The sequence below is a fragment of the Ricinus communis genome, chromosome 7 (genome assembly GCF_019578655.1).
Source record: "Ricinus communis isolate WT05 ecotype wild-type chromosome 7, ASM1957865v1, whole genome shotgun sequence".
Taxonomy (NCBI): domain Eukaryota; kingdom Viridiplantae; phylum Streptophyta; class Magnoliopsida; order Malpighiales; family Euphorbiaceae; genus Ricinus; species Ricinus communis.
The window spans coordinates 9,718,821-9,743,668 of NC_063262.1; the positions used below are offsets into that span (position 1 = coordinate 9,718,821).

The 24,848-nt window shown below is 32.5% G+C and overlaps 1 pseudogene; it reads left to right on the forward strand.

Moving 5' to 3' along the window:
- The first annotated feature begins 16,295 nt into the window (after nucleotides 1-16,295).
- LOC8275138 lies at nucleotides 16,296-17,996 on the forward strand (annotated as a pseudogene).
- Nucleotides 17,997-24,848: the final 6,852 nt, after the last annotated feature.

A 24,848-nucleotide genomic window follows, 5' to 3' on the forward strand; every position in this document is an offset into this window, starting at 1 on the left:
GCCTACGGAATCGAGACAATGTGCTAATGATGATTCCATCACCCGATCATCCAATCCGATCCCCGATCATCTAGAGAAACTCAGACAATCTCGGCTGTCGATTTTCAAACGGAGTCCGATCGTTGCAAAACTGGTGCCCTAACTACTTAATTTGGGCCAAATTAAAATTATTGAAAATATTAAGAATTACTTATCTACCATTGCTTTTAGATGTAAAATTATCAAAATACCCTTATCGACATATTTAATTACAAAAATACCAACCATGCAAATTTCATTAAAACCCCATATTAATAAAATTATACTTTTAGCCCTTATTCCAAAATTAATTGTCAAATTAATCCTAATGCTTAATTAACTTAATTAATCAATTTGCTAACTATTTTTCAATTAAAATTAACACCATTTGCTAATTAGAATTTATCATTCTCCAATAAATTCTTTTATAGAAATATTATTTACTAATTCTTTCATAACTTTCAAATATAGAATTTAATTCATATATTCATATTGGAGAAAATTAAGTGACCAAAAATATAATTTATTTTCCAAAGAATTTACTTAATTAATTTCTTAAAAACATCAAACTAATTAGATATAGAAAATAACTCCCTTATTTTTATCTAGCATTGAAATTCTATTTAAATCATTCCAATTAAATTAATTTAAAATAAAAATAAAGTAAAATTAATTTAAATAAAAACTCGTTATTAATTATTACTAATATTATTATTATTAAAAAGAAAATTCTGAGTATTACAACCCTGGTGCACGATATTGTAGAATTTTATAAAAAAGAAAATGACTAAAGATTTTACGAGTTTATGAAGGTGTTTTTCAAGATAATAATAATTTTTATTAATAATGATTATATAAGTAAATTGTGTTAGTTTGGGGTTCTCTAGAGGACAAGCTTAGTTGTTGTGAGAATGGATTTGTGGCTCAGCATGCTCCATTTTAGACTGTAGAGGAACATATGAGACTTTCTAGATTCCAGTCACGGAGGAGTTCTGTTTCAGAGTGACATGATTTCAATACCCAAATGGTCTTGTATCAGTTATAACAACCAGATGGATGATATGATATGGATGTTAAGGATATTCAATACGTGTAAGGGATGCGTAATTGGAAAAAAAGTTGGCGAATGGAATTTGGCAAGACCAGAGTTGGTTTAGATCATTCATTTCAGAGAAGATTCATGTTATCTGCGAGCGGCTGTAGACATCTTTTAGTAGGCAGAGGAGTTATGCGGACCCGAAGGGGGAGCGCGTGGAGATTAGTGTTAGAGAGTATGTATTCCTAAGGCATCTCATATGGAAGGTGTGATGCAATTTGGTAAGAAAGGAAAGTTAGCCTCTCATTATGTGGAACCGTTAAGATTATTGACAGGGTTGGTAAGATGGCATACAAGTTGAACTTGCCGCCAAATTTCTCGTATGTCCATCCGGTATTTCATATATCCGTGTTGAGGAATTATGTTTTCGATCCTGCGCACGTGTTGCAACCTCAATATGTGGAAGCGAGCAAAGATTTGACTTACGAGGAGCAGCCAGTCATAATCGTGGATACTCAAGCTCGCCAACCTTGCTCTAGGGATATACTGATGGTCAATGTGTTGTGGCTGAATCATTCTATCGAGGAATATGCCTAGGAAGCCGAGCAAGAGATGAGAGATTCCTACTCTCATTGGTTTCAGTCTTAATTTAAGCCTTATCCTTTTAAAATTCGAGGACGGATTTTCTTAAGGGAGGAAGAATGAAGTACCTGAAATTTTTCTTTTTAATAATAATGATAATAACAAAAGTAAAAGTCTTATAGTTTAACGGATATGATTAGAATAACGAGTTTTTATTTAATTTAATTTTACATTATTTTAATTAATTGAATTTGGATAATTTAAAATAGAATTTTAATGCTAGATAAAAATAAAGGGATTTATTTTAACTATACCTAATTAGTTTGATTTCAAGAAATTAATTAAGTGAATTCCATAGAGGATAAATTATATTTTTATATACATATATAGGTCAAACTCAAACTTTCTCTCAATATGAATTAAATATTATATTTAAAAGTTATGAAAGAAATACCAAATAATATTTTTATAAAGAATTTATTGGAGAATGACAAATTTTAATTAGCAAATGGTAATGGACTAAATTGGAAAATAGTCAACAAATTAATTATTTAAGATAATTAAGTCTTAGGATTAATTTGACAATTAATTATGAAATAAGGGCTAAAAGTATAATTGCATTAATATAGGATTTAAATGAGAATTTTTATAGTTGGTATTTTTATAATTAAATATGTTGGTAAGGGCATTTTAGTAATTTCACCATTAAAAGTAAGGATAAATAAGTAACTCTCTATTTTTTAATAATTAGAGACTTAATTAAAATACTAAAGAAAAGTTGGAGAGTTAAACAAGAATTTGTAGGGGGAAATAGTTAGTAATTAAAAAAGATGAGGGACTAAATGGTTATTAAGTAAAAGTTGAGGGATCAACTTGCAATAAAAAGGAAAGAAAGAAGGAGATTGATGAAGAAGAAGAAGAAAAGGAGGGAGAGGAAGGATGCCGTCGTTCGTGGCAAGTGGAGGAGGCTCGCTCGAGGCGTGATGGCGATGGCTGGTGGAAGAGCAGACCCCAGCGAATACAGCACCAACAACGACAGCAATGAACATTAAAAAAGAAAAAGAGAAGAGGCAGCTGTTGTTCAACGCCGTGCATGGCGTCTTCGGAGGTAATGGCAGTTGAGTTGGGTGGCGATCAACTCATCTAGAAGTGGGCTTTTCATTTGGGGTAGCAATAATAGCAATGGTGGCCGGAGAAGAGAGTTCCGTTGAAGGAGAGGCAGCCGAGTTTTTGGACTTTTCTAGCCATCTCCGGCGAGTTATGGCTGATCGGTGTTCATGGATGGAGTCTCCTCGTCACAAGCTTTCCGACTGCGCTAATTTTGCGGCGATTGGACTCCGTTTGAAAATCGACAGTCGATACTGTTCGTGACTTTTTTCGGATGATCGGGGCTGGATCGAAGAACTAGGTGCTAGAATCATCATCTACGTATTGTCTCGAGTCCGTAGACGCACTCGAATCATAGATCGGACTCTAGCGGCTGAAGGCGAGTCAGCCGATTTATCAAGCGTCTCGGTAATTTTTTGGCATGTTGATTTCAGAGATTGTTAATTAAAAAATTTATATTGATTAATTATTGTGTTGTTTTGTAGTGGATGTGATGGAGTTGAATTAGTTTAAATACTAGAAAAATTATGTGTGGATTGATTGTCAAAAGAAATATTATGTCGGACCGTCTGCCAATAATTGTGATCTATAATGTGTTGCGGAATCAGAGAAAATAATGTAGTTTTGGTGGCCCGACTCCCGTTAATTAATTGATGAATATTATAAGTGTTTCTGCCAGGTTCTAGACCCGTTTTAAGGGGGTAAACGTCTATAATTTATGGGAGGTTCTTCCAAATTTTTAGTAGAATTTTCGAGTCAAAATTCTTAGACAGTCAGTTCTAGAAGTCTAGGCCTAGAGTTATTTATTAAATGTTTTACTTTTACTGATTGAGTTATTCCCGTGAATAGATAATCCATCATTTCAACTCGCTACACCCGAGACACAAGAGCAGAGCAAGGGAGTCATCAGAACTGTGAGTTAAAGTCATATATCTGCTATATATGTGTCATGCTAAAGTTTTATATAACAATTGTGATTTGAAGATTTGAAGATTTAATTTATTTATTTATTTACTATTCCTATATCATTTTCTACATTATTGATATTGTGAATGCATGTTGACTCAGGATGAGATGGCAGTAGAACATGCCACATGATGGGTTGCATCAGGACTGCGTGCGCACCAGTATAAATCTGAGACAGGTAGTAAAAGAATATCTTAAAACTTGCCCTGGTCGGGTTCAACTCTCTAGGCCGTGAAGAGTTTGATTCCTAGATTAAAGGTCTCTAGCCAAGCTTTATTGGAAATTAAGTGACCAAACTAGATTTAAGGACCCTGGTCAAGCTCCACTCTCTAGGCGCCAGTTCTATTGGAGCGAGAGAGCAAAAAAGGCTGTTAGTATTAGGGTTAGGATTCTGCTGAGGTACTCGTCCCGTAGAATGTAAAATATATTTTATTGAATCATGGCATGACACGTATTTTTACATGACCCAATATTTATTTTGATTAAACAAATATTTTATTGAAGTGGTTGTATTCATCATTGGATAGATAATTTTAACTCACTCTCGAGACTGACAGTCTCAAATTTAAATATTTTTTAGGTGTTTATTATTTTTTTGCAGTTCTTTTTATCTAGCAGCCCGACTTCCTTCATCTTCGGGTTTTAATGTAATTGATTTTATTGGTATGTTTGATTTTTCTGAAAATTTTAGATTCTCCGCAGTAGTAATTTCAAAACTTATCATTTTGTAATGGTATGTAAATTTAGGTATTGCCTATTTATGCTGGCAGACTGAATTAAATATATAGTATCTGGGTGGTTAAAAGTTGGTTATGAAATAGTGTTATAATGGATAGAATCTGGATTATACTTTGATTGAGTTAGCAAAAAGTCAAGCTTACTACGGATCTCGGTGGCCTTATGCTTATCCATTCCCTAGCGCCGGTCACGGGCCCACAGATCGGGCTGTGACAGTATAGTTCAAGTTAACATAACTAAATGAATATAGGATTTATACTATATGTAGCTAAAAAATTATAAAATATACAATTTTCAAGTATATAATAAGCAATATATATTAAGTATATAATGAGTTTATTTCAGGTACATGATATTTTGATTTTACTAAATTTTGTTCAATCAAATTCTAAATCATTATATATATATATATATATATATATATATATATATATATATATATATATATATATATATATATATATATATATTTATTTATTTATTTGTTTATTTATTTTTATAAGTCTAGACATATTTCTCACTATCACAATAGACACTGGGAAGAAAACATGAGGTATATAAATTTTGAGATAACATACATTCTCATACCAAAGTACAGCTTTTCAAGCCTCATAGGTAATAATACATAATATACTCTGAGTATATTATGCATATATAATTTATACCAAGTTTATTTTGAGTATACAAAGAGTATCATTAAAGTATATTTTGTGTATACAAAGGATATCATCATTGTATATTTTGAGCATATTTAAAATATACTCAAACATGCTTATATCCAGAAATTCTTTTGATGACAAAAAGACTAATAGTTACACATTTAAACTGAAACAATAAAATTTTTAAATATATACAAATCATTCATAACAAGGGATAATGACTCTAATGGTCACTTAACTTTGCTCTAGATTTTATTTTAGCCACTAATCTTTTTTTGGTTTCATTTTGGTCACTCAATTTTCATTTTGCTAACAATGGTGGTCACTTCGTGGTGAATATACAAAATATGAGGTGTTTTAAATTGCTTTATGATTGTGTGACACAAATCAAAAGGTTAATCCTAGTCATTATCTTAGTCATATTAGCGATTAGATTAAAACAATGTAATTGCATTAATCTTAAGACAATGGGTTCATTACAAATAAAAGGACCACATCTCAATAAATGACATAATTTAATGAAGGTATTATACCTTCATCAAAATAATGAGTTAAATCACTAATATAATTAGGATAGTGACTAGAATTAAGCTTTAGATTTGTATCAGACAATCATAAGGTAATTTAAACACGTCATATTTTATATATTCACCGTAGAGTGATTATCATTGCTGCTGAAATGAAAGTTAAGTGACCAAAATAAAACGAAACAAAGATTAGTGACCAAAATGAGACCTAGAGAAAAGTTAAGTGACCGTCAGAGTCATTATCCCTTCATAACAAATTCAAACAAATAAAATCTACAACTTAATACTTAGCTTCAAAGTATATAATCCTATTAGTAAAACCATAAAAATATCTACCATCATGTATAGTACATTAATAGAAAAACCAGATGATAATTACATTAAGGTTTTTCTTCTAAATATTTTTGGCCTATGCACCTCCTTAAGTGTGCCACATGATTTAGACTCATTATCAAAACCTTCAGCTTTCTTGGATTTTGCATAAATAGACAACATAATTGCAAGCTTCTTCCGATATATATCAACTTGTTGTTTAAAAGCCATAATTAGACCTGTTTTTTCTCCATAAAAAAGAATCCTACATCTGTAAGACTAGTAAATTGAAAAATACAAAAAAAAAATACAAGTTTTATTTTTTCAAGAGCTAATTAAATTCTAACAAGATTTGCATTTTTATTCTTGAAAATACAAAGTGTTAACTATTCTAAGCATGAATTAACATAATCTATCAGGATCATATTACATTAATAGAAAAAACTAGACTTATTGTCTAAATTTTTAATTAATAATTAGAATTTACTAAACAATAGTCTTCAAGTAAACACAATAGTAAGACTAGAATTATCATAGAAAAAGCAATTAAAAGGAGTAAAATTATCCCAATAGTTTGCTAAATTGAAATTTATTTAGAATAAATCAAGTACAAATTCAATGAACTCCTTGCAACTAAAGCACCAAAAATTCTATAATTGAATAAAATAACAAACTATATAAGATAAACATTAGTGTATTAATACTAAAAATTAATCTTGTTTAAACTTCTTTTCATAGAGTTAAAAAATTTAAATTTTTAACTGGTTATAATCATAATTAAAACAACTCAATTTCAAAAAGAAATTATAAAGATCCATCCATGTAAAGGATAAAAAAATTGATAGTTACAAAGCTTTATAAAGTATAAAATTATATTGTTATTCATAACCTGCAACCATAAATTTTATTAAATAATTAAAAAATAATTTTTAAGGCGCGAGTTAATTAGCAATTGAGATTGTATTTGTACTGATGTAATGATATTATTAAAAATAATTTTTTAGATTGTTTTTGTGGTTTTTGAGCTTTTTTTATTTTTTATTTAAATATTTTTTATTTATGGATTTGATATTATTGAAAAGAAGAAAATAATAAACTTCAAAAGCGACTTCAAACTACGTCCAATAGCAAAACTAAAATCTTAAAGAATAAAAATTGTAAAACATGATTTAAATCAGTACAAATACAATCTTGGTTGATGCTAGCCAAGAATCTCTCCTGAAAATTTTTGTTTTCTTTTTCCAATTATTGGGCATAAGGTCCCTCCACATTTATCGGTAGCTAATTTGTCTTTTTCTTTTTAAAACAAACGTGCGTTTGTAAAGTTGATCTTGAAATGGCAAAGTTAGAGACTTGATTCCGCGAAATTTTATACTGTCTAAAAGTATAATTTAATAAAACTATTTGAACGCAAAATGATTTAAATCTGAAACGATTTAAAACTGAAGTAATTTAAAATTTGAGTGCTTCGAAATTGAATCAATTTAATATATAATTTAAAATTATCTGAATCTGAAACTGATACGATTTAAAATCTAATACAACTTAATTAAAAATTTTAAATAAATATATTTTTAGGATATTTAATTATCATGAACATAAATAATAATTTTTTAATATTAATTTTAATATATAATATTCTTAATTATGATTTTAAGAAATAACTTTTACAATCTCACTTTTAAATTTATATCTTTTAAATTATTGTTTTATAAATTGTTAATTATTAAATAAAATAGTTACTTCAGTTCATATATATATATATATATGTCACGACCCTATCCGTGGGCCCGTGACCGGCACTAGGGAATAGGTAGGCGTAAGGCCACCGAATCCCGTAGTAAGTCTGACACTCACAACTCAAACAAATCTCATATCAAATTAATGTTATTAAAGCCACAAATTATCTTAATAGCTACATTTTACATAATTAATTCGGTTTGCCAGAAAAATTAGGCGAGATCCGAAACTACAGAAAATTACCACTGATACCGCTACTATTACTACTGCGGAAGACCTAAGATTTTTACAATTTGACATACCAAGCCAAACACCATCCGATGATGAAGAAGTCGGGTTACTGAGTAAGAGTCGCGGAAAGACTAACAGTCACGAATCAAAAATAAGAAATGGAGACCGCCCGAGAGTGAGCTAAAATCATATATCTAAAACAGTTTCAAACATCTCAATATCACATTCATTTAATTTTAAAATAATTAATAAATCATGTAAACCATACGTGTCATGCCAAAACATATGTGTCATGACATGCTTAAACAAAAATTATTCCACACGCAGCGGGACGGAGTACTTCAGTAGAACCCTAATTCCAACTCAACATCTCGATCAATTTCAAAACTTACGTCTCGACTAAGCTCAACTCTAATATCTCAACTCTCTCATTCCAACAGGACTGGCGCCCAGAGAGTAAAGCTCGATCAGGGACGTTACCTCCAATCTGGTCACTTATATCTCAACTCTCTCATTCCAATAGGACTGGCGCCCAGAGATCAAAGCTCGATCAGGTACCTTACCTCCAGTCTGGTCACTTATATCTCAATTCTCTCATTCCAACAGGACTGGCGCCCAAAGAGCAAAGCTCGATCAGGAACATTACCTCCAGTCTAAACACTTGATTTCCAACTAAGCCAGCGCCCAAAGAGCAAGCTCGATCAGGGACCTTTACTCCGGCAATCAACTGAACTCAGCCTAGAGAGCAATGCTCGATCAGGGCGAACAAAACCATAATAACCTTATTACTTGTCTTTGATCATTACCGGTGCGCACACGGTCTTGATGTAACCCATCAGGTGGCATGTTCTACTAAAGCCTTATCCCCAAATCACAATCAACACATATGATAATAATCATGCAATTTGTGTGGAAAAAATAATAATAACAATTGTGTAAATATAACATTAATTATCAAAATAGTGATATCCTATTACGAGTAACAATATTGAAATTAATCTCAATGAATAATAATTAAATGAATAATTGGAATTGCAAATGAACAATCATAGTAGCAAATCAAATTTTATGCATGACACGTGCATAAGCGATATATGACTTTAACTCACTGGTTTGGCGACCTCCTAACTCTGCTCCGGTGCCTCGGTTGGAGCGAGCTGAACAGACATATCATCTAATCACGGAAAACAATTTATCAAAATGCTGAATAATTACAATTGACCCTAGGTCTAGATTCCTAGAACTGACTGTCTAAGAATCTCGACTCGGGTGAATCCTACCGAAAATTCGGCAAAACCTCCCCTACAACATAGACGTTTACCCCCCGTAAAACGGGTCCAGGACCTGCCAGAAAAATACTACAAATATCCAACAATTCAAAACAACGGAAGTCGGGTCTTCAAACTTCACATTTTTCCCGACTCCACTACATAGCACAAAACACGAGGCAGGCAAATTGACAGACAATTATTTTTGACTCATAAAAATCATCAAATACTCAACATAAACTAATAGACACAAGTTAAATCAAAGAATTTCCAAAAATTAACGGGCCAGAGAAAATTACCCAAACACTCAATCGCTCGGTCGACTCGCCTTCAGCTGCCGAAGTCCGATCGATGATCCGAACACACCATCGGACTCGAAACGATGCGCTGATGACGATCCCAGCTTTCAATTTTCCGATCTGGCCCCTGATCATCTAGAGAGATTTGCAGACGATCTCGGACGTCGATTTGTAAACGAAGCCCGATCACCACGAAACCGGTGCCATTGCGAAGCTTGAGCTGAGGAGAGTCGGGATACGTCCTCCGATCGTCCATAGCTCGCCAGAGCTCGCCGAAAAAACCCAAAAACACCGACTGCCCCCCAAACTTTGCTTTGTCGGATCTTGCAACTCCGGCCACCCCAGGCGTCGCCACTGCTGCCAGAAGAGAGCCCTCAACTCACCGGTCAAAACAAGACCGACCTCACTGCTAAAGGATGCGGAACGGGGAACGGCCACGATGCTACCACGCCCCTTCTTCCTTTTTGTTCGTCGTTGTCGTGCCCTCCGGGCTCGGCCGTCCCTTCCTCCACGCCGCCACTGGTGCCTCGAGCGGCCTCCACCTGCCACGGACGGCAGTCCCCCACTCCTTCTTCCCCGACGTCTGCTCTCTCTCGCTTCTATTCTTTTCTTCTTTCTTTTCTTCTAATATCGACATTGAGCCCCCAAACTTTTTCTTATTACAATTTGGTCCCTCAACTTTCTTAATTACTTGCAATTTCGACCTGCCAAATTTCAATTTAACCCCTAAACTTTTTTTAGTCTTTCAATTAAACCCCTAACTAATTAATTGGGCTAAATTAGAATTATTGAAAAATATACAATTACAAAAATACCCTTGCCGACACATTTATTTACAAAAATACCAAACATACAAATTTTTATTAAACCCCCATAATAATAAAATTATACTTTTAATCCTTATTCCAAAATAATCCTCCAATTAAATCCTACACACAATTAAATTAAATAATCAATGTACTAATTATTTTTCAAGTTATAATTTAATACCACTAGTTAATTAAAATAGCAATTTCTCCAAAATTCTTTTATAAAAACATCCTTTACAATTTCTACCATAATTTTTCAATATATAATTTTATTTATATATATACATATACATTAGGGAAAAGTTAGAATAACCAAAAATATAATTTACCCTTCAAATAATTTACTTGATTAATTTTTTTAAAATTTCAAACTAATTGGGTATAGAAAAATAACTCATTTATTCGTCTAATACTAAAATTCAAACTATGCATTTAAATCATTCCAACTAGACCAAATATGTAACACCCGGAATTTTTATATATTTAATAATGAGTTTTTATTTAAGTTAATTTTAGCTTCATTATTATTGGGTTTAATTTGAAATGATTTAATGAAAAATTTAATATTAATCAAATAAATGAGTTATTTTCTATACCCAATTAGTTTGAAATTTTAAGAAATTATTCAAGTAAATTATTTGAGAAATGATTATATTTTGGTTATTCAAAATTTTCCCAAATGCATATTTATATAAGTAAAATTATATATTGAAAAATTTTGGAAGAAATTATAAAGGATGTTTTTATAAAAGAATTTTGAGAAAATTGGTATTATAATTGATTAGTAGTATTAAATTTTAAGTTGGAAATTGATTATTTAATTTAATAGTGTGTTAGGACTAAATTGGAAATTTATTTTGGAATAACGATTGAAAGTATAATGTTATTTTTATGGGGTTTTAATGGAAATTTGTGAGCTTGGTATTTTTGTAAATAAATATGTCGGTCAAGGGTATTTTTGTAATTGTGTATTTTCAATAATTCAGATTTGGCCCAAATTAATTAGTTAAGGGCTTAATTGAAAGGCTAAAGGAAAGTTTAGGGGTTAAATTGGAATTTTGCTGGATGGAACTGTAAGTAATTAAGAAAGTTGAGGGACCAATTATAATAAGGAAAAGTTCGGGGGCCTAATGTCGATATTGAAAGGAAAGAAAATCGGGGAAGAAGAAAGGAAGAGAGAGAGAGAGAGAGAGAGTGCGGCTCGGGGAAGAGAGAGAGGACGCAGCGCCGGTGGCGAGCCCGGGGGCGGAGCCCCTGTGCGTACCGGTAAGCCAGCTCCAGCGTGGAGGCGCGAATCGCGCGACGTGTGGCGGCCGGCTTTCGGCCGTTTCCGGCCTTCCTACCGATCTCGGTGGCGATCAGCCCCCTTGGAGAGAGCTTACTTTTGGCGAAGGCGTCGGTTTTGGTGTCCGGAGGAGAGAGTTCCGAAGTGGTGGCGGTACCGTGTTTTCTACGGTTTTTCCCCATGAGCTCCGTGAGGATGGACGATCGGAGGACTAATCCCGACTCTCCCGTACCTCAAGCTTCGCGATGGCAACTGGTTTCGTGGCAATCGGGCTCCGTCTTGTAAACGACTACCGTGATCGTCCGTAGAATTTCTCCGGATGATCGGGTGTCGGATCAAAAAATGGGAAGCGGGGATCATCATCAGTAGTCGTTGTGAGTCCGGTGGTGTGTCCAGATCGTCGATCGGACTCCAAGAGCAATGAGCCCGGACCGAGCGGCCGCTCTAATTTTTCTCCGGCCGCTGATCTTGGAAATCCTTTGATTTTAAATTTGTGTCTATTGGGTTATATTGAGTATTTGATAATATTTGTGAGTCATAAATAATTGTCCGGTTTGCTTGCCTCAGATTTTGTGTCAAGTATGAGTCTGGAAATAGTGAAGTTTGGAGACCCGATTCCGTTGTTTAAATTGTTGGATATTTGAAGTGTTCTTCCGGCAGTCCCTGGACCCGCTTTTGCCAGGGGGTAATGTTCGTGTTGTAGGGGAGGTTCACTGGATTTCGTGAGAATTCTCCGAGTCGAGATTCTTAGACAAATACCCTGTGAGTCTAGACCTAGGATTAATGATCGATTGTCTCAGCGTTTTGATAAATTATTTTCCGTGATTAGATGATTTGTCTGTTCGGCTCGCTCCAACTGAGGCACCGGAGCAGAGCTAGGAGGTCGCCCAATTCTGTGAGTTAAAGTCATTTAATCATTGCACTATTGCTAAGTTTGATTTTAATATGCTATTTTGGAAGTTTATGCTTAATTTGGTTATTAGTATCGCAATGTAAATAATTTTACTGGATTATTAATTAATGAAGATAATATAAGTATTATTATAGTAATGTTATAATAATACCAAATATAGTCAGTTTTCCACATGAGTTGCCTGATGTCTTACTCTTAATTGTTAATTGTTATTTCGATATGGTTGAATGATTTCATTATACAATAATATTTATTATATGTGATGATTTCGATTTGGGGATGATTTCATTATACAATGATATTTATTATACGTGTGCACCAGTAATGATCATGGACATGTAATCAGATTTTTTATGGGTTTGCCCTGGTCGAGCATGGCTCTCTAGGCTGATTTGTGTAAATTGTCGGAGGTAAGGTCCCTGGTCGAGCATTGCTCTCGGGGCGCCGGCTTATTTGGATACTTAAGTGACCAGACTGGAAGTAAGGTCCCTGGTCGAGCATTGCTCTCGGGGCGCCAGTCTTATTGGATTAAGAGAGCCAAAATAGCTGTTAGAATTTGGGGTTAGGGTTCTACTGAGCCACTCGTCCCGTAAAAGTAAAAATATATTTTTATTTATTCATTTATTTATTTATTATGGTATGATTATAATATGGATTGTATTTAGGTGCATGGTTGATATATTGATTTGAATAATCTATGTTTTCTGAGAAGAATGCAATAGTTCCCAGATTATTTGATTTTAACTCACTCTCGAGACCCATGATCTCATTTGTACTTGCTTTTGATTCAGGTGATTTATTAGTCCTCTCGCGACTCTTATTCAGTAACCCGACTCCTTCATCATCGGGTGATGTATTTGATTTGGTATGTAAATTGGTAAATCTTAGATTCTCCGCAGTAGTAATAGTAGATGTATCAGTTGTAAATTTTCTGAGTTTCAGGTCTCGCCTAGTTTTTCTGGCAGACCGAAGTATTTATGTAGAATGTAGCTGTTAAGATAAATTGTGGCTTTAATAATATTAATTTGATATGAGATTTGTTTAAATCAGTGAGTGTCAGGCTTACTACGGGTTTCGGTGGCCTTAAGCCTACCCATTCCCTAGTGCCGGTCACGGGCCCACGGGTGGGGTCGTGACAAAATAAAGATAAAATAAAATTAATTTTAATAAAAACTCATTATTAAATATATAAAAATTCCGGGTATTACAATATATATATATATATATATATATATATCAAAAATTAAAAATGTTAATAAGTAATAAAATAAGATAATTTTATTTTGATAAATTTCTATAAGTTTTGATAATATGACAATATTATAAAGCTCTATGCTTTGCTATTTATTCAGTATGACTAATTTTGCAGTAGCCAAACTTTATAAATAAAATTTAATAACTAAAACTGTTACTATTGTTAATGAATTTCAGCATAAATTATTAGTAATATAATTGTAATAGTATTAAAAAATTATAAATTTGAAATATTTTACTTTTTTTCATCTCTAATGTTCCTTTATTAGGCCTTGTCAAACAAGATAGCAGCTGATATAAATCATTATCTTCCATTATAAGGACGTATTTGCAATGTGGTTATGCGGACGGCTAGCACTGGACAAGTTGCAAGTAAAAAAATTGATAATTCAATGCTTGTCAAGCACCAATCATGATTGATATGAAAACAAGACATGATGTAGAATAATTTTGTTGCTCAACCGAATAGAAAAATAATTTGATTTATATGATTGATATTATGATAATATCAAAGTGTTTGAGTTCTATTAAATGTTTATTATTCTCTTCAAAATCTTGTAGAAATTTATAAAACTTTAAAGATATTCACCGAAATTGATATCATATTGAAACTACAAATGTAGAAAATATTGAATATCTCTCTATATTACAACTCTCACAACAGAAAAAAAAAAGTGCAATGGAGATATTACATGCTTTCTCCTTTGGCTTATATTACACATATATGTGTACTATTGAAATAAATATAGTAGTAAATTAGAAGTTTACTAACCCAAATATTTATCTTATTTGGCAATGATCGATTAGGTCATCTTAGATCAACAATGATGGAAAACATTATTAAGGAACCAGAAGATTCTTCAGTCTAATGAATTTCATATTCGGCCTACTCTTAAGGAAAGCTAATTATTAGGCCTTCACCAAACAAAATTCAAAATGAATCACCTAGAACGTATACAATGTGATATTTATGGACTAATTCATCCACCATGTGGACCATTTAAATATTTTATGGTGTTAATAAATTCATCAACAAGATGGTCACATATATGTTTATTATTAACTCGAAATCTGGTATTTACGAGATTACTTTCTCAAATAATTTGATTTAGTATACAATTTTCAGAATATGCTATTAGGACAATTTGTCTTGATAATGCCGGTGAATTTACGTATAAGGCCTTTAATGATTATTACATATCAGTTGGAATAACTGTTGAACATCCAGTAGCTTATGTTTATACTCAAAATGGTCTAGCATAATCTTTTATTAAACATTTTTTATCAATAGCTAGGCCATTGCCTATTAAAACAAACCTCCCAATAATTGCTTGGGGACATGTAAATTTACATACAACTATTATTCGCATTAGGTCAACTAGTTATTATAAGCTTTCATCATTACAATTGGTTTTTGGCCAGGAACTAAATATCTCTCATTTGAGAATTTTAGATGTGCTGTTTATGTCTTAAGACGCCACATCATACAAAAATAGGATCTCATAGGAGATTAGGAATATACATTGGATATGAATCTTTATTCATAATTAAATGTCTTAAGCCATTGACGGAAAATGTCTTCGCTGCGAGATTTAATGATTTTCATTTTAATGAGGCTTTATCATTTATAATTTTCGAATTGTCATTTTATGTAGAAACTTAATTATAAAATTATAAAGAATAAGTAGGTTCTAAAATAAATTTTTATGATTCATAATCTATAACTTTATAATTAATCAATAATTATATCAGGATTTTATATGACCAATGTTAATTTCTTAACATATTTTTTTCTTCATAAAATATGAATAAATATTCTTTTTACAATTTTATTTTAAATTTTTTAGATTTTAATTATATTATTTAATTATTTAGATCTTAATCCTTGAACTTTATTAGATACTAGAAGTTGATAATTTACCATTAGCTTATTATAATTACTATTTTAAAGTATATAAAATAAAATATAATTAATTTTTATTGGACCGGTTTAACCGGTAGTCCAACTTATCAAACTAATTGAACCAGTAAATAATATCTTGATTGGTTTGCTCTCCAATTCAGTTTTTAAACTACTGAATCTAACCAAACATGCCTTATATAAAGGTAATGAATAACATTTTATAATATATAATATTAATGGCAGAAATAGTATCATGCTAGAATCTATCAAAGAAAAAAAATAGTATCATGCTCGAAAAAATTAGATAGATTATTTTAGCAGTTTTGAGTCCTAATAATTTGAAGAATTTGCATGTACATGCAAATTTTAAGAAGAAAATATGGTTTTAATTTTTTATTAGATTTCTCTATTTCTTTTTAGAAAATAGCTCAGTATAGTCTCATTAAAAACTCATCCATGAGAAGATATTACTCAAACTAGCCACAAAGTGCAACTATTAGTAGTAGCTTCATGAGCTTCAAATTAATTGACCTAGCAACAGTCACAAACTTAAATCTTTTAGATTTCTCTATTGAGTAAACTTTTATTGTATTTTACTAGCTAATATTTTAAAATAAATTAAGGGGTAAATAAGTTGATTATTTAAAAATGTCATTGTTGGGGGAAAACTGCAAAGTAGTGAAGGGAAATTGGTGCTATTTTACCATCCTAAGAATTGGTACTAACCAAATAGCTGTGTTGAGCAACTATGTGCTAAATTGCTAATAAGGAAGTGTTCGACATTGTTGTTGGGGTAAAAAGGAGTTTTCTTGAAAAAACAAATCTACATATTAGTATTATTTTAAAAAAAAAATACTAATATCCTTTAAAAATACTAATTGTCATATGATTTTCTGCCATTCAAGCTAAAATAAATGAGAATCCAAACAAAGTGCAATGGTCCAAACAAATTGCAAAACGGTACTTTATAAACAAAAAAATAACAAATTATAATCTAATTGTCAAATATGCTACTCATTGTTTCTCATAATGTTATGGGTGACTTTTAGATTATCCACTATGTTATATTAAAAAAGGAAATTAAAAAAGATAGTTTTCAGTTAGTTTGCATGCACATGGCTTCTAATGGTACTAGTTTGTTTTGGTCTGGTATAAAGGTGGTGGAGAAATACAGGTCTCGGTGAAAAGTTAAGCTTTGCAAGAGACAGGTTAATGCAAAACTTGTTATGGACAGTGGGGGAGAATTCTTAGCCATAGTTTAGATATTAAAGAAGAATTTTTACCAAAGTTAATTCACTAATAACAATAATTGATGATATTTATGACGTGTATGGCACCTTGGATGAACTCGAGTTGTTTACTGATGCTGTTGGAAGGTTGGAGCTAGATAGTGTTACTACATCTCATAATTTATTATATGATTAGGTCATTGCATAATAAATATTAATTTTTATTTAATGTTATAATTTCAGGTGGGATGATGAAATGGACCAGCTTCCTGACTATATGAAATTATGTTTTCTAGCCCTCCATAACTCAATCAATGAAATGGATTATGATGTCCTTAAGAAACAAGGATTTCATATCATTCCCTACTTGAAGAAAGCTGTATGTATTGATGCTATTTCTAAATTCATTTATAATCTTAATATGTTTTTAATTTACTCCAATTCTTTTAGTATCCCATTGCTTGATCCATTCATGTATTAACTTGGTAAATTATTTCAGTGGGCAGATTTATGTAAATCATATTTAGTGGAGGCCAAATGATACTATAGTGGATATACACCAACACTGCAAGAATATATGGACAATGCATAGATTTCTATATCAGCTCCTGTTATCCTAGTCCATACTTATTTTCTTGAAGAATCTCCAATCACAAATGAAGCTTTGAAATGCATGAAGGATTATCCCGATATAATCCGATGGTCAGCTATGATTCTTAGATTTGCAAATGATCTTGGAACATCTTCGGTATGGATACATTTCTCCTCTTCTTTATAATTTCTTAGTCTTTCAAATTAATTTCATTGTTGATCTTATATGTTTTATTTACCTGCAGGATGAAATAAAAAGAGGTGATATTCCTAAATCAATACAATGTTACATGTTTCGGAAGCAAAAGCCCGTGAGCACATTCATTACTTAATTGGCGAAACATGTAAGAAAATGAATAAAAAACGAAGACTTATTGATTGCCTATTCTCGAAAAGGTTTGTTAAAATGGCAGCAAACCTAGCTAGAGTGGCACAATGCTTATACCAACATGGTGATGGGCATGGGATAGAATATGCTGAAACTAAGGACCATGTTTTATCGTTATTTGTTAAATCAATTCCTATATAGACATGTTCACTCTTTTCATAACTTATTTAATCATGTGTGCACATGCCCAAATATTTTTGGATATATAATTGATAATAGAGTTTGTTGTTTGTTGAGGTTAAATTTTTCATTTATTATTGCAAATTAAAAGATAACGGTTCTTAGTATTTTTTATATATATATTTTTTAATTTTAGCAATCAAAACTCTGACCTATCTAATTTTTGCAATACGAATCATTAAACTTTGCAAAGCAGTTTAAACAATTATAATGTGAATGGAATAAGAGCCACATGGGATTCATATCAACTTCAAACTGACAATGTACCATTTTCATTATTATAATCCCTAAATTTAAAATTTAAAACCTTAAAACCAATTTTAAGCTATTTCTTCTTTTTCGTCCTTTCATTCTCTTCTCTTTCCTCTAATATACACTCAAAACAACTATAATAGCATCTCTAAGTGAAGATATGAAAATATCTTCTTCAATTACTCAACACTGAACTCACTTTAGCCAGTCTCTTACATTTCTTATAACAGTAACTCATTAGTTCCTTCTATGCATGGTTACTGTTAGCTCCAAGAAGCTAATGATATGAATTTTGATGATAACAAAACTATATACTGTATATACGGATGTCTAACAATGCAGGTTGAACTGGATCAAATTACTGGCAAAGTAGAAGAGCTCCATCAAACATCTATCTTAGCTAAGGAAAAATCAGCTATGCACTTCAAAAGAAGTTTATATAACAAGAAATCTCTATTAAGGAATGTATATGTCTTAGATATCTTATTAAATGGATCAAGTGTCTTTTTCAAAATAAAATAAGCCTTTTTGTACATCGTAAGATTTTAAATCTTCTTCTAATTTTAAATCATGAAAAGATATAGTTTGATTTTCTCAAAGTGATTTAGAAGACATAAAATCACGCTTTTAAGGTATATGCTTTAGATCAAATATTTGTTCGATATCTTTAAGGTATCTACCTGCTTTCTGAACTGATAGATTAGTTTCCACACACTTACATACTCCTCATATTTGTCCAAGCGGCTACTTAAGATTGGTTGAAGTAAAACAATCTCAATTTGTTAACTTTAGTTGTCTATCACAGTGACAAAATTTTTTGACAACGTTCTAATGTCTACTGATAGAAAGATACAAAAATTGTCATATGTCTAAATCAATAGTTGTAAAGAAATTTTAAGTAAAATTTAAAATGATTTCTTTATACATATTTAAACCTTAAATATAGCAACTAATTTTTTTTATTGCTCTACAAATACATGACTCGGTACCAAAAATCAATATAGAAAGAATTGCATTTACTTTTCAAAATCATTAAGAGCTGAAAGTTACATTTATCACTCTTCATCTACTTATTCTTTCATTCTTAAGTGTTTACATTTATTACTTTCCAAAACTAGTTTTCCTTGTATTTAACTTGCACTTGATCCATATAAGAATTTTGCATATTTTTATTTCGCTTTTCAAAGAAAATTCTCTTATTAAGATTATAAGATTATCAAGCACCATGTAGTGAAAGCTTATTATTTTGTAGGGTGACACGTCCTCCCTTGCCAAAGTCTGTGAGAGGTCCATTTGAACCTATTGAAGCAAGTGATAGATTGACAGAAGCTTAATAATTTCTATAGGATAGTTAGAGTGGGGATATCTCAAACTATATTAGGTGTCTTAGTAAGAGACATTGTAAGGCTTGATCTCTATCCATTGATAGAGTCAAAATAGTGGAGATAATCTTGAGGTACGATCCTTAATGTAGGTCTTTGTACCAAACTAAGGTAAATACTTATGTTAATCTTTATTAGTCGTCTAATTGCTATTAAATTCATTAATTGTTGATTCAGACATCTAATTTTCCTCAAGTAAACACTCTATAATATTTGCATCTTATCTCTCTCACTTATTCAAAGAAACAAGTATATAAGCTGATGTTGTTTGAGGTACAAGTTAAAATAGCTAGCTTACTACTATAGGTATCTAACAATCAGTTCACTAAGCTTAATTAGATATCTGTGTAGTGAGCATCAAGCTCACAATCAAACTCCTACTAAACTTTATCATTTATGTAACAGATTATTGGTCTTGATTTTAAGTCGTAAATTTTTAAGAAGTACAATTCACCCCCCTCTTGGACGCGTATTCAGCACTTTCAGTCACTGTCACGACCCCACCCGTGGGCCCGTGACCGGCACTAGGGAATGGGTAGGCGTAAGGCCACCGAAACCTATAGTAAGCCTGACACTCACTGACTTAAACAAATCTCCTCTCAAATTTATATTATTAAAACCACAAATTATCTTAATAGCTACATTCTACATAAATACTTCGGTCTGCCAGAAAAATTAGGCGAGACACGAAACTCATAAAATTTACAACTGATACATCTACTAATTACTACTGCGGAGAATCTAAGATTTACCAATTTACATACCAAATCAAATACATCACCCGATGATGAAGGAGTCGGGTTACTGAATAAGAGTGGCGAGAGGACTAACAGTCACGAATTTGAAAAATAAGAAATGAGATCGCTACCAGAGAGTGAGTTAAAATCAAATAATCTGGGGACTATTGCATTCTTCTCAGAAAATATAGATTATTCAAATCAGTATATCAAACCATGCACGTAAATACAAATCACATTATAATCAAATACCATAATAAATAAATAAATAAAAATATATATTTACTTTTACGGGACGAGTGGCTCAGTAGAACCCTAACCCCAAATTCTAATAGCCTTTCGGCTCTCTTAATCCAACAGTCCGAGCCAGAGAGCAAGCTCGATCAGGGTCCTTACCTCCAGCCTGAACACTTGAATTCCAAATAAGCCGACGCCCAGAGAGCGTTGCTCGATCAGGGCAAACAAATCCATAATAACCTTATTACCTGTCTTTGATCATTACTGGTGCGCACGCGGTCCTGATGCAACCCACCAGGTGGCATGTTCTACGAAAGCCACATCTCCCAAAATGCAATCATCCATTTAATAAATATCATTGTATAATGAAATCATTCAACTATATCAAAATAACGATTAACAATTAAGAGTAAGACATCAGGCAACTCATGTGGAAAACTGATTATATTTGGTATTATTATAACATTACTATAATAATACTTATATTATCTTCAATAATTAATAATCCAGTAAAATTATTTACGTTGCGATACTAATAACCATATTAAGCATAAACTTCCAAAATAGCATATTAAAATCAGACTTAGCAATAGTGCAATGATTAAATGACTTTAACTCACAGAATTGGGTGACCTCCTAGCTCTGCTCCGGTGCCTCGGTTGGAGCGAGCCGAACAAACGGACAATCTAGTCACAGAAAACAATTTATCAAAACGCTGAAACAATCGATCATTAATCCTAGGTCTAGACTCCTAGGACTGACTGTCTAAGAATCTCGACTCGGGAGAATTCTACCGAAAATCCTGCAGAACCTCCCCTACAACACGGACATTTACCCCCCGTAAAAACGGGTCCAGGACCTGCCAGAAAAACACTGCAAATATCCAACAATTCAAACAATGGGAGTCGAGTCCCCAAACTTCACTATTTCCCAACTCCGCCACACAGCACAAAAACACGACTATGGCAGGCAAACTGACAATTATTTATGACTCACAAATATCATCAATACACAATACAATCAATAGACACACAAATTAAATCAAAGAATCTCTAAAATTAACGGGCCAGAGATAATTACCGAGACACTCGATCGCTCGATCGACTCGCCTCCGGCCGCCGGAGTCCGATCGACGATCCGGACAAACCATCGGACTCACAACAACGCGCTGACGATGATCCCCGCTTTCGATTTTCTGATCTGACACCCGATCGTCCAGAGAGATTTACGAACGATCTAGGCCGTCGATTCGCAAACGAAGTCCGATCGCCACAAAACCGGTGCCATTTCGAAGCTTGAGCTGAGGAGAGTCAGGATATGTCCTCCGATCTTCCATAGCTCACCGGAGCTCGCCGAAAAAGCTGAAAAACACGGCTGCCCCCTACTTTCTCTCTCCACCGAATCTTCCGTCTCCGGCCACCACAGGCGTTGCCGCTGTTGCCAAAAGAAAGCTCTCTTCGAGGGGAGCCGATCGCCACCAAGATCGGCCGGAAAGGCCGCCGAAAATGGCGGGAACGACGCTCGGAACCTGCTGCCTCACTCTCTGCGATTCTGCCACCTCATGCTGCACTGCGCGCCACCGATGCCAAGCGCCTTGGCCCAACATCGACGCGCTCTGTTTGGGTCGGACGACGCAAAGACCCGGCTTCCTTCTTCTTCTTCACGCGCGATTCCCACTCTCTCTCCCTCTCTCTTCTTCCCCGATTTTCTTTCCTTTCAATATCGACATTAGGCCCCCGAACTTTTTCTTATTACAATTTGGTCCCTCAACTTCCTTAATTACTTACAATTTCATCCTGCAGAATTCCAATTTAACCCCTAAACTTTCCTTTTTAGCCTTTCAATTAAGCCCCTAACTATTTAATTAGGGCCAAATTAGAATTATTGAAAATACACAATTACACAAATACCCCTGACCGACATATTTATTTACAAAAATACCAAGCTCACAAATTTCCATTAAAACCCCATAAAAATAACATTATACTTTCAATCCTTATTCCAAAATAAATTTCCAATTTAGTCCTAACACATAATTAAATTAAATAATCAATTTCCAACTTAAAATTTAATACTACTAATCAATTATAATACAAATTTTCCCAAAATTCTTTTATAAACATCCTTTACAATTCTACCATAATTTTCCAATATATAATTTTACTTATATAAATATGCATTTGGAAAAATTTTGAATAACCAAATAAAAATATAATTTATTCCTCAAATAATTTATTTAATTAACTCCTTAAAAATCAAACTAATTGGATATGGAAAAATAACTCATTTATTTATCTAACATGAACATTCAAAATTTGTATTTAAATCATTCCAATTAAACCGAATAAAAATAAAGCTAAAATTAACTTAAATAAAAACTCATTATTAAATATATAAAAATTCAGGGTATTACAGTCACGAAATGCATGTTGATTTTTCATAACGAATAAGAAACTAACGAGGAGATTTTATTGGTGTCGAACTGAAACGATTTAACTTGATTTTTTTTTATTTTCAAGGTTAATAATTTATTATTAATTGATATGAAATTATACAGTTAATGATGCTAACTTGAGTATTTATGATTGCATTACTATGATGTTTGCATGTTGTTCTAATGGATAGATTTAAAGCTTCCACCTTTCAAGAAGGGGTGCTTTGCTCATCTGAAGGCATAAAGGGATACCCTACATAAGCAACTGATATGCAAGACTAAAATGAAGAAGATTATAAATAAGAAGTTTGTGGGCAGCGGGTTCGGACGTGCATTCAAGTACTTTTAGCGACCACGGCACTGCAAGGCTTTCCAACATAATTGGGGACATACTAACCAATCACTAATACTAGTGCGGAGAAGGAAGTTGTCACCTTAGTAATTACCAGGAAACTTTTTTCCAAATTTATGGTATAACTAGATCCCTTAAGGAAGCATCGCCACATTTAGAGATGGATCTAAAAACTAACTTCTTTAATTATATATTTCTATCTTTAATTTTATAGTTAATAGCCTATTCTCTATATATAACTAGATCCCTTAAGAAAGCATCGCCACATTTAGAGATGGATCTAAAAACTAACTTCTTTAATTATATATTTCTATCTTTAATTTTATAGTTAATAGCCTATTCTCTATAAGTGCAACATAATATTTTCTATATGTAAGCAATACAACGTGACATGGATCTGCCTAGTTCTAGCCTAGTTTTATTAAGCCTGGCCTAACCTTACCTATTATTTACTCTAATTAGCTACTCATATTTCATGTAAAAGGCCCACTTAGTCCAGCATACTTTCTTTGATTTAGTCTAAGTTTTGCAGCCTTTAACCTAAATGGGCTACTTTTTACATGTAAAGACCTATTTCAGGTTTCTCAGTCCAAATGGGTCAATTTATAAGTTAATTATAGCAAAGCCCATCTAATTCTATTTTGATTTTAAGGATTAAGCTTGTTTATCATCTCATTAACTTAATAAATTATAGATTTCATGCCCAAGTCTAATTTTATTCATGTCTATTTGACTTCATTTTAAGTTAGCAATCACCTAACAAATCTCCTATAAATACTTGGCTTAAAATAAGTAAAAACTAGCTAAAACAGGCGAAAAAGGTGAAATTAGATGAAATTAGCAAAAAAGGGGCGGATAAGGAATGAATAGCCGATCAGTTATAGGGCAAAGTCGATTGGTTATCACACAATCAATCGGCTGTATGTTGAGCCGGTCGACTCTATGGCTCCCCAAGCTACATATCGATCAATTTTGATGAGTTTTTAATTTTTGGCAATTCCAAGCTTCGAAGCACCCTCAGAATTGATCAACGTACATGAAAATAAGGCAAAAATAATTAGCATGTGATTAAAATGAAGAAAATAAAGCAAATCATCTATAGAATAGCGGGTTTAAGCCTAAGCACATGAAAATGGCAACTCATAACAAACATGCATTAATCTTAGCCAAAACATGAACAGATCTAAAAATTAACTATCTCACATGCTAGATTGACTAATAATTCATAAAGAAACAAAAACAAATAAAGAGTCTAATGAATCCTAAGCATGTTGGTAATGAAAGAGGTAGATTAACAAAAAAATGAGATTCATCATATAACATATATGAAACTTAGAACTTTCTTGAAAAGCACATCTATATTGAACGACAATTTTAACTTATCTAATCCATTCATAGCAAATCCCTTGATCAATCAAC